Source organism: Carcharhinus amblyrhynchos, chromosome 28, assembly GCF_965287045.1.
Source record: "Carcharhinus amblyrhynchos chromosome 28, sCarAmb.v2.hapA, whole genome shotgun sequence".
Classification (NCBI taxonomy): domain Eukaryota; kingdom Metazoa; phylum Chordata; class Chondrichthyes; order Carcharhiniformes; family Carcharhinidae; genus Carcharhinus; species Carcharhinus amblyrhynchos.
Window position 1 is genome coordinate 2,966,293 of NC_137351.1, and position 14,164 is coordinate 2,980,456.

General features: G+C 44.4%; 1 protein-coding gene across 1 annotated transcript in view; it reads right to left on the reverse strand.

Annotated features, from left to right (window-relative positions):
• LOC145359566 (organic solute transporter subunit beta) overlaps positions 1 to 10,889 on the reverse strand; it is a 29,210-nt gene extending 18,321 nt beyond the window's left edge. Inside the window, exon 1 of the mRNA XM_080214229.1 lies at positions 10,519 to 10,889. The gene's annotated coding sequence lies outside the window, so the exon portion shown is untranslated. The remainder of the gene's footprint in view (positions 1 to 10,518) is intronic.
• Positions 10,890 to 14,164: the final 3,275 nt, after the last annotated feature.

Below are 14,164 nucleotides of genomic sequence, written 5' to 3' on the forward strand. Positions count from 1 at the left end.
GAACACTTCAGCAGTCACAGGCATTCAGCCTCTGATCTTTGGGTAAGCATTCTCTAAGGCGAACTTCACGACACACAACGCAGAATCGCTGAACAGAAACTGATAGCCAAGTTCCCCACACGAGGACAGCTTTAACAGGGATCTTGAGTTCATGTCACAATAACTAACTCCCACGACTTGCCTGGGCTTACAAAATCTCACTAACTGTCCTGGCTGGAGACAATACACATCTGTTTAACCTGCGCTTAACCCTCTCTCCACTCACATTGTCTGTACCTTTAAGACTTGATTACCTGTAAAGATTCACATTCCAACCACTATCCTGTAAATTGAGCTTGTATCTATATATGCCCCATTTGTAAACAGAACTCCCATTCGCCTGATAAAGGGGCAGTGCTCCAAAAGCTTCTGCTATCAAATAAACCTATTGGACTTTAACCTGGCGTTGAGAGACTTTTTACTGTGCTTAATTCTTCCACCACAACCCAATTGTTGCAATTAACATTTGGGACCACAACATAGAAGTGACGGTAAACCAGGAGCAAGGCTGAGAGCTCACCTTTCTTTTGGGCTAAACTTCAGATCATTCTGAGGAGCTGGAAGTCGCCACTTTGGTGCCGCAGTGAGGAAAGTTGCTGAACTGGCATCAGTGTCTAGTATTCCCAGCTGTAGAGTGTATTCAAACTTAGCATGTCTTCAGGCCAAAGGGTAATGATCTCAGATACCCTTTACCCATAGCATGTGCGCAGGGTCAGCAACCAAAACGTTATTGCTATCAGGAAGAACTGAACAAGCTGGGGCTCTTTTCACCAGAAAAGGGGATGTTGAGGATATTACAATACAGTTTATTAAACAAATTAAGACATTTGATAGGGTAGATGTTGAGCAGATGTTTTTATATACTTTCATGGGATGTGGGCCTTGCTGGCAAGGCCAGTATACATTGCCCATTCCGAACTGCCATCGAGAAACATTGGAACAGAGGATAGGGGCAGGAGGAGACCATTTATTAAAATCATGGCTGGTCATCCAACTCAATAGCCTATTCCTGCTTTTTCTCCCTGACCTTTGATTCCATTCGCCTCTTGAATACATTCAATGTTTTGGCATCAACTACTTCCTGTGGTAATGAATTCCACAGGCTCACCACTCTTTGGGTGAAGAAACGTCTCCTCATCTCTGTCCTAAATGATCTACCCTGAATCCTCAGACTGTGTCCCCTGGTCTGGACTCCCCCAACCATTGGGAATATCCCCCCTGCATCTACCCTGTCTAGTCCTGTTAGAATTAAGTCTCTATGAAATCCCTCCTCATTCATCTGAACGCCACCAAAACCTAGCCTAGCCAATCAGTCCCCCCCATCCCCAGAATCAGCTTGGTAATGTAGAAAACTATTCTCATAACAAATGCTGGAAAGTAATTTAGTTTAGCCAAGGAGAGCATCTGGGCATACACCAATAATTGGTACAAATCTTACAGAAACAATGAAGGTGCCGGTGAGCTGTCTTCTTCAACCTCTGCATGTGGTGTAGGTACACCCATAGTGGTCTTAGGGAGGGAATTCCAAGATTTTGATCCACTGACAGTGAAACCGTTCCAAGTCAGATTATAAATCATAGAACCCCACAGTGCAGAAAGAGGCCCTTCGGCCCATCGAGTCTGCACCGAACACAATCCCACCCAGGCCCTACCCCCCCATATCCCTACATATTATACCCACTAATACCTCTAACCTACGCATCCCTGGACATTTAAGGGGCAATTTCTTAGCATAGCCAATCAACCTAACCCGTCAGGATGGTGAGTGATCTGCAAGGGAACTTGCTGTTGGTGCTGTTCCCATGTATCTGCTGCCAGGGCCATTCTAGATTGAAGATCTGGAAGATTCTGTCATAGGAAGCCGGGCAGGTTTCTGCAGTGTATCCTGGGTATGCTATGCATGAATGGTGGATGGGATGCCAATCAAGCAGGCTGCTTTGTCCTGGATGCTGTTGAGGTTCATGTTACTGGAGCCGCACCCATCCTGGCAAGTGGACAATGTTTAAACTTGTAAGACATTCCAAAATTAGGGATGACAAATAGACTGGCAACAAAAAAAATCCAAGAAGGTATTCGTTCACAAGATCTTTTTTTAAACCAGCAGCATGGTTAGAATGTGGAATTGCTACCACGTGGAGTAGTTGAGGTGAATTGTACAGATGCATTTAAGGGAAAGAGGGAGAGGAGGAAAAATAAAACAGATGTTGAACGAGTTCGATGAAGTAAAGCGGAAGGAGACTCATGCAGAGTCTAGGCACTGACATAGACTATTTGGGCCGAATGGCCTCAGTCTGTGCTATAAATGCAGTGTCACTCTATGTAACAATCCGAATTACACAAAATTTTATATGTGATTTGATGTAGTAATTATATACAGTCACTCGCTTTTTCATTTAAAACTTAAGTCATAATGACAGGAAACCGAGAATTTAGGCTTTTGTGCAGCTGAGACTTTTACACAGTTAAGTAATTAATGCTTTTATATTTTAGTATCTAAAGGTGAATTCAACACTGAAATAAAGGTAACTATTGCAATTATGGCAGTATTTACAACCTGTGGGTTTTATATAATTGACTAAAGTAATTCAATGTTAGGATTTTACAATATTCTCATAAATCTGGTTGCAATAAACATTTGAAACGATGATAGTTCTGAGAAGCATTCTGTGTCTGGTTCTCTCTGGTTTGTACTGTCCACTACGTTGCAACAAGAAACTGTGGATGACACAGCGCCAGGGACCCAGGTTCAATTCCTGGCTTGGGTCACTGTCTGTTCGGAGTTTGCATGTTCTCCTTGTGTCTGCGTGGGTTCCCTCCCACATTCTGAAAGATGTGCTGGTTAGATGCATTGACCCAAACAGGCGCCAGAATGTGACAACTAGGAGAATTTCACAGCAACTTTGTTGCAGTGTTAATGTAAGCCTTACTCGTGGCTAATAAATAAACTTTACTGCTGTATTTAATTAATCAGCTTCTGTTTCATAGAATTAATGAGTAAATCCAGATTTTATATTAATGCCCCTAAAAGATTTTATGGAATTAACTTTTACATAACATCTGAAACACAACATTGCTATCCTTTCAGCTTCAAATGATTTATAGGCTGACAGATCTGAAAATAAGGCCAGATATACTGATTTCTCCAAACTTTATTTAACCTCAGAAAAATAGATTCTAACTTTAAATATTGCAACCTTGAAAAAGAAGTTACACATGAGCTGTGAGATAAAAAAGGCATCATGCATTATATCTCAATGGGGCAGCATAGCGGTTAGCATTGCTGCCTCATGACGCCAGGAACCCGGGTTCAATTCCAGCCTTGGGTGACTGTCAGTGTGAATTTGCACATTCTTCCTGTGTCTGCATGGGTTTCCTCCAGGTGCTCCAGTTTCCTCCCACACTCCAAACATGTGCAGGTTAGGATGATTGGCCCTGCTAAATTGTCCCTTAGTGTCCCAAGATGTGTAGTTTAGCTGGATTAGTCATGGTAAATGTACAGGATTATGGGGAGAAGGCCTGGGTAAGATACTCAGAGTTGGTGCGGACTCGACTGGCTGCATGACCTCCTTCTTCACTATGGGGATCATGTAGAATTCTATGACAATGCATCTATACTTATAAGAATCATAGAAACCTACAGTGCAGAAGGGGGCCATTCGGCTGATCAATTCTGCACCAACCACAAACCCACCCATAGCCCCATGCATTTACCCTAGCCAGTCCCTGACACTAAGTGGCAATTTAGCACGGCCAATTCACCTAACCTGCACATCTCTGGACTGTGGGAGGAAACATGAGCACCCGGAGGAAACCCACACAAACATGGGGAGAACGTTCAAACTCCACACAGACAGCGACCCGAGCTGGGAATACGAAATGCTGTATTCCCCGATTTATTGTCAGATAATGCCAAGTGAGATTATGTGGAAGGATTCATTTTTCACAGTGATGGAATTAAACTAGTGGCTGTTTTATAGCATACTTTTAACGACATTGAAATAAGTGCAAATGCAATTATTGTGTCCTTCTCATGACACATTGATCAAAGTAATATCAGAGTGCATTCTGATATAACCACAAGATTCATACCTCCCATTGTATCATTCACTGTCATACCATTATAATGCTGTGATGTACATTGCAGCAGACAAGAAGATGAATATCTATGAAATTCAGAGAGAGCAAAGACATTTCTCACTTGCATAAGTTAGCCAACATTAAAAACGTGGCCTCCAACTCCCTTGTAACCTTAAGGTTAATGACATCTCCAAAACCATCAATCCCAACTGTCATCATCCTTCAGAATGCTTCCAAGAAGTTTGACTCAAAGGTCAATGTTTATGATCACATTATGATAATAACAGGCTCCATCAGTTTGTTGGCAGCTTCTGCTCCCAGAGAAGTCACATGGAAGGAGATTTAACAAGCACACCACAGCTGTTTTGCGATGTGCATTTGGATAAAAGTCAGTACAATGCCCTAGTGAGTTCCAGAGAGTCTTCAACACTGGCATGAGTGTGGTGGAATGGGACCAACACTCCCAGCAAAGTTGTGGAGGTTTCCTCTTATAATTTAGACATACAAGTCATTTAAAGAATGCTGGTGGGAATAGGATGTGTCCCACCTGTAGGGGTGACTGGGGAACCCAAATATTTAGCAGGGGGAGGGGGGCGGGGCAGAACAAAAGGTACAAATTTTCCTGAAGTGCTGAGTCCACACTTGAACGAGGGACTAAAATGATTGCAGTTGTGGAAGGATTTTTGACTGAGAATTCCAAACAATAATACTGTATTACAACTGTCTGGATGGCCCACCCTGCTATGCCTTGCTAAGCCCTGCAATTCAATCCTTCCTAATTACCTCCATATATTAAATGTGTGCCAGTACATGACGACCTCCTTGCTCCACATACCTCTACTCTCTGCTTCATTTGCCAACTATCTTAAGTTGGTATCTCCTGGCAACCATCCCCATCCCAGTGGCAAGTTTATCCTTATTTACTCCATCAAAATCCTTCATGATTTTGACCACCTCTCTTAAATTGTGGCCAAATCTTCTTTGTTCTAAATAGAACCATCCAAGCTTCTCTGGTCCTGCCACAAGACAGAGGTTTCCCATCCCTGGTATCATTCCAGCAAATCTCCAGCAGCATCCTCTCCAAGGCCTTGACATCCTTCCTAAAAAGCAGTGTCCATAATTGAACACTACTCTCGCTGAGGCCTATGCAATGATTTATATTCCTCATAGGCCATGAGGTCATGTTCTTGCACCTGGATTATGATATTCAACAATTCCACAACTTTCTCCAGTGTTTTGTTCAACCTATTCAGCAAATCAGATTGAAGTATTTGCCTCAGATGTGGTGGTTGCCTCACATTGCTTCAATTAATTGGTACTGGGTTGAAGGGTTACGGGAAGGAGGCAGGAAAATGGGGATGAGGAGGATATGATCGAACGGTGGAGCAGACTTGATGGGCCAAATGATCCAATTCTGCTCCTATATCTTATGAACAGGAGTCAAGATCCTCATTTGCAGCTTGCTGAGTTAATTGTAAAAAATATTATTGTGTTAGATTTTCATTTCAGGGTCAGGCCCTCAATGTCGTGATCACTTCCAGATTCTTCTCCATGTCAGCACTCACCGTTCACCACGGTCTTCAAAGAGGTGACTCAACAGTGGCCTGAGGGCATGCTCGCTGTCCAATGAGGGGTGGTGGACATAGTGAGGTGAAAGTTTGACCTGGCAGGCCCGATTTAAAGAGCACCTGGCAGCCATTAATGTGTGTTCCAGACTCTTTGGAATGGCAAAGAGTGGCAAACGGGTGGGACAGCCTGCACCACAGCGTCGAAGACCCACCACCACCATGGGCACCTCAGCCACAGACATACACACACGCGAGCAGCGGCCTGCTTTCACTCCAATCTTAGCCATGTAACAGCAGCCACTAGTGCAAGGTGCCATGTCAGTAGTTTCACTTTGTGGCTCACTTGGATGGCATACACTATGGCTGAGTTCAGTTATATTGACTCAATATAATGAAATGTTTGATGACTGAACACAGACTTCTTGAATTCCAATGTCTTGAGGAAATTAAGACTCAAGAAATGGGTGTACAGTACAAAGAGACATCGTGTTGCCAATGACAACTTGTCTTCTAAGCAAGGAGGAGAAAAAGGACACATCTCTGTGCCACAAGCCTCTTACATGAGTTTGTTCTTTGCGAGAAAGGTGATTTGTAAGCCAAATCCAGGATCACGTGTGTTCAAGTGAAGGATGCTTCCATTAGCAAGACTCGAGATTCCCTATACCTTGGTCAATGGATTGATGTATCAACCCAGCCTCTGGAAGGCTTTGCAATACAACACAATGCTCCACTACTTCTTCCTCCATCTCCTCCTCCCCCACAAGACACATGACAGTCCTCCCTCCATTTATTCATTGTTGAGTAGCCCCTGTCTCTATGACTAACTCCATGCTGCACTGCAACTTCCCATCCAAATGTGATCATCTGAGTGTCCTCCAAAATCACATTTTCATATAATGGTTACAGCTCAGAAGGAGGCCATTTGACCCATTGTGTCTGTGCTGGCCCTTTGTGAGAACAGCTCGTCTCGTGCCACCCACATTCTTCCCCTGTAACCCTGAACATCTCTTCCCTTCAGATAATGACTGAATTTTCCTTTAAAGAGCAGCCTCCAACACACTCGAAGCATTCCAGATCCTAATCGCACGCAGTGTACAAAACAAATTCCCTCATTTCACCTTCACTTCTTCTGCCAAACGCCTTAAATCAGCCTCCTCTGCCTCTCAATCCTTCCGCCAACAGGAAGAGTTTCTCCCTGGTTACTCTCTCTCGACCTTTTACAATTTTGAAAATCTCTAGCATCTTCCCTTCCTCAAGGAGCACTGCCACAACTGCTCCAGCCTTTCCAGGTAACCAAAGTTCCTCATCCCTGGAACTATTTTTGTGAATCTTTTCTTCTCCCTCTCTCTTATCGTGCAGAGAGTGGTGAATTTCACCCAGAGGGGAGTGAATCTGTGAAACTCACTACTATAGAAAGTAGTTGAGGCCAAAATGTTGTGTGAAATTAGAAATAGTTCTTGGGGGCTAAAGGGATCAAGGGATATGGCGGGGCAGGATTTGAATTTGAAGATTAGCCATGATCATAATGAATGGCAGAGCAGGTTCAGAGGGCCAAATGGCCTACTACTGCTGCTAGTTTCTACGTTTCTCTCTCTTATCATGCCCATCCTTCCTAAATTGGGCTGCTTGGAACTGGATGTCATTCCCCAGTTGAGGCTGAACCAGGGTGATTTACAGGTTTGTCAGAACATCCTTGTTTTTGTACTCCAGGCCCCTATTCATAAAAGGAAAGGACCCAATTTGCTCTGTTATCCACTTTCTCAACTTCCAAAGCCACCTTCAAAGATTTGTGCACATAAAACATTCCATAATCAATAGGCACTGTGTGGGAGGCTGAAGGGCATTGCAGACCCCGGGAAGTACATTGTTTTTCTAATTCATTCGTGGGACATGGGCATTGGTGGCAGGCCAGCATTTATTGCTCATCACTAATTGCCCGAGAGTCAACCCACATTGCTGTGGCTCTGGAATCACAGGTAGGCCAGACTAAGTAAGGACGGCAGATTTCCTTCCCTAGAGGACATTAGCGAATCAGATGGGTTTTTCCGACAATCAGCAATGGTTTCAGGGTCATCAGTAGATTGTTAATTCCAGATATTTTTTATTGAATTCAAATTCCACTATTTGCCGTGGTGGGATTCGAACCCAGGTCCCCTGAACATTAGCTGAGTTTCTGGATTAATAGTCTAGCGATAATACCACTAGGCCATTGCCTCCCTTACATTTTAATTTAAAGTTTGAAAGGTTTCCTTTATGATTTCTGTGGTTTGGGACAGTAGAAACAGGAATAGGCCATTTGGCTCTTTGAGCCTGTTCTGCCATTCATCTTGATCGTGGCCTTCATAGTGAGGGGGATAGAATATAAAAGCAGGGAGGTCTTGCTGCAACTGTACAGGGCACTGGTGAGGCCACAGCTGGAGTACTGTGTGCAGTTTTGGTCGCCGCACTTGCGCAAGGATATTTTGGCCTTGGACGGAGTGCAGAGGAGGTTCACTAGGCTGATACCGGAGATGAGGGGGTTGGACTATGAAGAGAGACTAAATAGACTGGGTTTGTACTCATTGGAGTTTAGAAGGATGAGGGGGGATCTTATAGAGACGTATAAGATAATGAAGGGGATGGATAGGGTAGAGGTAGAGAAATTCTTCCCGCTCAGAAAGGACAGCAGGACTAGGGGGCACAGCCTCAAGATAAGGGGGGGCAGTTTAGATCAGAGTTGAGGAGGAACTTCTTCACTCAAAGGGTGGTGAATCTCTGGAATTCTCTGCCCATTGAAGTGGTGGAGGCTACCTCGCTGCATATATTTAAGTCACGGGTAGGTAGGTTTTTGGTAGGCAAGGGGATTAAGGGTTATGGGGAGAAAGCGGGAAAGTGGAACTGATCCACTTCAGATCAGCCATGATCTTATTAAATGGCGGGGCAGGCTCGAAGGGCTAGATGGCCTACTCCTGCTCCTATTTCTTATGTAGTTATGTTATCACTGAATTAAATATCCTGATTCCACCTCCCCCCCCACGGCCTTCCTCCCATATCCCTTTATCCCTTTAGCCCCCAAGAGTTATATCTAATTTCTTCTTGAAATCAGACAAAATTTTGGTCTCAACTACATTCAGTGGTCGTGAATTCCACACGTTCACCACCCTCAGTGAAAAATATTTCTCCGCATCTCATTCCCTTAGCGTCAAACTATGATCCTGTAGTTCTGGACTCCCCCACCATTGGGAACATTTTTTCTGAATCTACCTTGTCTAATCCTGTTAGAATTTCATGAGTTTCTATGAGATCCCCTCTCACTCTTCTAAACTCCAGTGAATATAATCCTAACCAATTTAGTCTCTCCTCATATAGAATCCCTACAGTGCAGAAGGAGGCCATTCGGCCCATCGAGTCTGCACAGACCACAATTCCACCCAAGCCCTATCTCCATAACCCCACATATTTACTCTACTAGTCCCCCTGCCACTAAGTGGCAATTTAGCATGGCCAATCAACTTAATTCCACACATCTTTCAGAATATGGAGGACATAAGAACATAAGAAATAGGAGCAGGAGTAGGCCATCTAGCCCTTCGAGCCTGCCCCGCCATTCAATAAGATCATGGCTGATCTGTTGTGGCTCAGTTCCACTTTCCCGCCCTCTCCCCATAACCCTTAATCCCCTCTCTTATCAAGAACCCATCAACCCGCTTCTTAAAAATATTTAGCGAGGCAGCCTCCACCACTTCAACGGGCAGAGAATTCCAGAGATTCACCACCCTTTGAGTGAAGAAGTTCCTCCTCAACTCCGTTCTAAACCGCCTCCCCTTTATCTTGAGGCTGTGCCCCCTAGTCACTGGGAGCATCAGGAGGAAACCCATGTAGACACAGGGAGAATGTGCAAACTCCACACAGACAGTGATCCCAGCTGGGAATAGAACCCAGGTTCTTGGTGCTGTGAGGCAGCAGTACTAACCACTGTGTCACCAGTGTCCCAGTGCATCTTTGAGGGGCCCTCATCTTATTCAAGATGGTGTTTCATTTGGCCTGTTTCTGTTAACCTGTTCATTTCAGCCCGAGTTTTCAGTGGTTTATTCAAACAAAGCACTCCCTCTTTCAGATTGTACCCTTCATTCTACATCGCAATTCCCATGTTTTTCCTACCAAAATGAATTAGTTTGCTGGGGTGGCACAGTGGTTAGTATTGCTGCCTCACAGCGCCAGGATCCCATGTTTGATTCCTGGCTTGGGTCACTGTCTGCGCAGAGTCTGCACGTTCTCCCCCGTGTCTGCGTAGGTTTCCTCTGGATGCTCCGGTTTCCTCCCACAGTCCAAAGATGTGCAGGTTAGGTGGATTGGCTATGCTAAATTGCCCCATAGTGTCAGGGGGTTAACTAGGGTAAATGCATGGGGTGATGGGGATAGGGTGGGATTGTGGTTGGTGCCGACTCGATGGGCTGACCATGCTAAGTTCTCCTTCAGTTTACCCAAACAGGTGCCAGAGTGTGGCGACGAGAGGATTTTCACAGTGACTTCATTGTTGTGTTAATGTACGCCTACTTGTCTCACGAATAAACAAACAAACTTTAACTTAGTGTTACCAAACAAAAATCGCTGGGAAGTGTGGACAGGCGTACTAGGCGATGTGAATTTTGCAACATGCCCCTCTCCTGTAAGAAAATTCCACTATTGGATTAATCTCGACCTTGGCACTCTAATGTACTTCCACAATGCTAAACAGAATGTACTTGACATTCCTCCACTACCCCCCTGACTGATTTGGCACCATGGCCCAAAATTCCCAGATTATTTGGTTTTTTTTCCTCCCCAAACACGGGAGGGAAAGTGGTTTCCTTACCTTTGCTTCTTGTACCAGGTCACCTCTCAGGCTGCAAGCTCCCAAATGTCAGTGTGCTCCTGAACAGTGATCTCAATAATCCAGCTGCCCCAATAACTTCTCTCCGGGTTTCTGGTTTGCAGTTCATTTACCACGAGCAGGAGTCAGAGCAGCAATAGTCGGGAGATGGGTGGAGACTAGAAATCCCTGATTCTAAGCTGGAAGTGAGAGATGGAATGTCCCTTTCACCAAGTCTGTGTTTCAAAACGATCATGAAAGAGATAGGTTTTATCTGGACTTTCCTGTGAGCCGTTCTTCGACACTCAATGCAACCTCAGTAAGTTCCAACTTAAACTTTGTAATCGTTTCTCTGCCCAGAAACCAACATTCTGTTGAGTGAAAGACTATTTCCCCTGGGCTGTTCAGTTCAATCAACTTTGCTACTTCTCGCGATTAACAAGGGTTCGTTAGGTCTATTCCGAAAGTGTCATTGACCTCGTCAGCGGTTTGCTGAGTAACCAGAATTCGTTTCATTGTCTATCTGACTGTTACTCATTCTGTTATTACAAGTGTTTAACACTCCCCGCCCCGGTAAAGACACAGCGCCACAGAACCCTGAAGATTTCCACTCACTCTCCAGCCTTCCCTCTCTAGATTGGAACGAACCAAATCTGGATATTTCACAACAAGTAATCTCACAACGCCAGGTTAAAGTCCAACAGATTTATTCGGGAGCGTGAGCTTTCGGTGCAGTGTTACATCATCAGGTGAGCAGTGCTCCCAAAAGCTCCTGCTACTAAATAAACCTGTTGGACTTTAACCTGGTATTGTGAGATTATTACTGTGCCCACCCCAGCCCAATGCCGGCATCTCCACATCATGGTTATTTCAGACTGATTGGGTTACACTGGACTGAGGTCCCTCTCTCAGTCAACTCACCTTATGGTATAGACTGGATCCTGGATTCGTGACATTAGGTGCCACACAGCAATTACCCAATGACTATCAGGTGGAATTTTACAGCCTCACTCGTCCTGAAACCGTAAAATCTCACGCGAGGTCAACAGGCCTTTCCGATGTCCTTCCCTCACCCACTTCAATTCTCATGGCTGGTGCGGTGGTAAGATTCCAGCTGATGTCTCCACAAAGAGCCAGCATGGATTAAATGGGCAGAATGGCCTCCTGCTGTGCCTATTTGAAGCGGGGAACTTTGTTTTTGGTGGCTGGATTACTTTAGAAATACTAAAAAATAATTCTATTTAATATATTTTGCAAAGGTAAATGGAACCCAGACTTAAAGTGTATTAAAATGTATTTACCAAACTAGTTTTGTTATAAAACATGCAAACAATACAAAAAAAACAAAAGACATACATTACAAATACAGTACTTCAGATGAAGGGGATCTGGGATGTGTCAGCACTTTGAGTTTCCTCCACAGAATGTAGTGACTAGGGGATTTTCACAGTAACATCATTGCAATGTTAAAGTAAACCTCCTTGTGACATTAATAGTTAAAAGAAAAATTGTAAATGCAATTCCTATGAACAAAAATACATATAGCAGTACTCAGGATTAAAGCATAGCATCATGGAAGAGCATCAAATCAGTTACACATACCATCATTTCAAATAACTTCTGGATCAAAATATCCTTGTGGTCTTGGAAGATGGTTGGGAGGAGTTGGGGGGGGGTGGTGTTGGCAAGAGGGGGTGGTGCAAAGTGAGTACAGTCACAGCTGGTTGTGGGAGAGGAAGGGGCGAAGATGGTCGGTGGGTAAAGCAAGGAAATTTGTTCGGGAAGCATTGGTGGAACCATGCCAATTTCCCAAGGGAAAGCAGCACATTGATAACATTACCCCTACAGTTTGCCTCCAGGGAATGGGCAAAGTACCGGCGCTAGGCGAATGAATTTCTTCCCCACCCCCAAGTGCTTTCATTATTCTTCAGTGTCTCAAGAGTTGATAACAAAAGTGTGGGTTAATGTTAGCAGAAGATGACATATGGTTCTGATGTGCTAACTTTTAAACCAAACAGCATGTCATTTTTCACACAAGTAAGTTTTGATTCAATCCTTTGAACTTCCCAGACGCCCAAAGGACTTATAATTGCAGCATCCCAGTGCTAAACACAAACAAATGGTACACACACACACACCACTCCTAAAATGGTTAAAAAAGAGTTTTTAAGACACACTGCCTCATCCTAAGCATTGAAGAAGGAATTTGTCAATGTCTCAACATTGTGGGGGAGAATAGTCACAGAGTCATAGAGGTTTACAGCATGGAAACAGGCCCTTTGGCCCAACTTGTCCATGTCATCCACTTTTTTAACCCTGAAGCTAGTCCCAGTTGCCTGCGCTTGGCCCACATCCCTCTATAACCATCTCACCCATGTAACTGTCTAAAATCTTTTTAAAAGGCAAAATTGTACCTGCCGCTACTACTGCCTCTGGCAGTTTGTTCCGGACACTCACCACCCTCTGTGTGCAAAAATTGCCGCTATAGACTCTTTTGCATCTCTCCCTTCTCACCTTAAACCTACGCCCTCTAGTTTTAGACTCCGCTACCTTTGGGAAAAGATATTGGCTATCTACTTAATCTATGTCCCTCATTATTTTATATTTAGCCTCCACTTTCAAGGAGCTATAAACCTGTACCCCTAGATCTCTTTGTTCTATAACTGTCTCCAACATCCTCCCACTAACTGAGTAAGTCCTGTCTGATTTGATCGACCAAAGTGCATCACCTCGCATTTATATAAATTAAACTCCATCTGCCATTCGTCAGCCCACTGACCCAATTGATCGAAATTCCATTGCAATTGGGATCTATAACGTTCCTGCCAGGAATATGTCCCCACTTCAGCTGATGAAGGGGCAGTGCTTCGAGAGCTTGTGATTTCAAATAAACCTGTTAACTATAATCTGCTGTCGTGTGACCTCTCATTTACCTCACACGGCTCTCACGTGGCACAAATCACTCCATTCCCAACCTCCTCCTATCCGGTTGGAGCCCTGTCACTTGTCCCCTCAGGCTCGTCATCGAATGGTCACTGACTGTCCTTCACCCACAGAGCAGCTGCCCCTAATCCCAAAAACCCGTTTTACACTCCTCCCTCTTTCTCTCTCTTAGGTTGTCCCTCAGAGTGGAGGGTGACTTGCTTTCACACTAAAAATAAGTTCTCAGGTGACTGAGGAATCCAGTACGTGACCTATAAGTAGGGCAGATGGTGGTTATAGGGTCATAGAGGTTTATAGCATGGAAACAGGCTCTTCAGCCCAACTTATCCATGCCACCCAGTTTTTATTGCCAGGCTGGTCCCAGTTGCCCACATTAGGCCCATATCCCTCCATATCCTAAAGGTGAGTGATTTAAAATGAGAGATATTGGCCAGGATTCTCCGGCTGTTCAGGCTCGCTGCCACTGCAAGCGAGGATTTGGCACTCAACCAAATCTCGGTTCACCGCAGAGAATTCCATTAGTGTGAACAGTGGGAGAATTCTGGTCATGATATATCAACAAACACTTCTCACTTATGTGGTAAAATGTTTTACACCCTGGCACTCATCCTCAGTTTACATAGTTTCAATGTATGTGAGCCTCCCCACAATGAGATGAATGCTCAGTGTCTGCTGCAGACTCGAGAAATTTAATGAACCTTAAATA